The following is a 1,020-nucleotide window of genomic DNA, read 5'->3' on the forward strand; positions in this document are numbered from 1 at the left end:
CTTCTTCTTCTTCTTCTTCTTCTTCTTCTTCTTCTTCTTCTTCTTCTTCTTCTACCGGTAGAAGGGGAGGAAGGGCGTTTAAGTCACAATTTGAAATGTATTTGACTTAGGGGGAGCACAGAACAAAACCAGACAACAAGTATACTTAAAATAAGTACGTGTAGCGAGGAGTCTATCTCATCTAGCAGGCACAGAAAGGACCCCAGAAGTAAAAAAAATTGCACCACACAACACACTGATACTTTTCTATAGGAATAGCAATCTTAATTATTATTTTCTATACTATTGAGAAATAGCCAAATCTGCTCGTGTCTACCATGTATTGAAGGATGCTGATTTTAAAATGTTGTTAATGTTTTTTCTTCGATGGACGCCTGCTTGGATATGGTCATTTAAAACGTTCCTTAGTCCAGCCGCATGACGTCACATGACACAACCCTGTGAGCGACTGTGACTGTGAGCGATGGTGCGTGATGTGTCCCATGCAACGGAGATTCGGGACGATAGGAATTGTTTTTTTAGTAGTTTTAGTATGTACAGGTTTTACGGCACTCGCAACTGCATAAGGTCATATGAGCGCCAGAAGATTAGAGCTGTTACAAGAGAGTAACAAACATAAAAAAGAAGAAGGGTAGATAAGGACGATAGATGTTTGTTAGGAAAGAAGGAGCAAACCACACCAGAGCACCCACCAACCACCCACAGGTATTGTTTCTCAATAGCTACAAATTAGGTGCGCCCTATGCGTAGCGATCTTGACCGATAGCAGGTTTTGTCTGTTATATGTGCGTTTAGTGGAACTTTATAGGGGCATTCTTTTACCTATCGGTACGGATTGACAAGTCAAGGATCCCTAATTCGGGATTTGTCCTGTGCTCCCCCTTAACCTTTTACGTTACCGATTCTTTCCTCTCGTACGCACCTTAACATTTCATTTTTTTCTTCAACTGTTTCGTTATAACCCTCTCAATCTACCTTCTCTCTCCCTCTCTCTCTTCTTCTTTCTCTCTCTTTCTGACC

The 1,020-nt window shown here is 41.3% G+C and overlaps 1 protein-coding gene across 3 annotated transcripts in view; it reads left to right on the forward strand.

The window, feature by feature from the left end:
- LOC101846133 (beta-1,2-xylosyltransferase RCN11) overlaps window positions 1-1,020 on the forward strand; it is a 60,656-nt gene that overhangs the window by 48,566 nt on the left and 11,070 nt on the right. The gene's annotated exons all lie outside the window — the stretch shown is intronic.

The sequence above is a fragment of the Aplysia californica genome, unplaced genomic scaffold (genome assembly GCF_000002075.1).
Source record: "Aplysia californica isolate F4 #8 unplaced genomic scaffold, AplCal3.0 scaffold00164, whole genome shotgun sequence".
NCBI lineage: Eukaryota > Metazoa > Mollusca > Gastropoda > Aplysiida > Aplysiidae > Aplysia > Aplysia californica.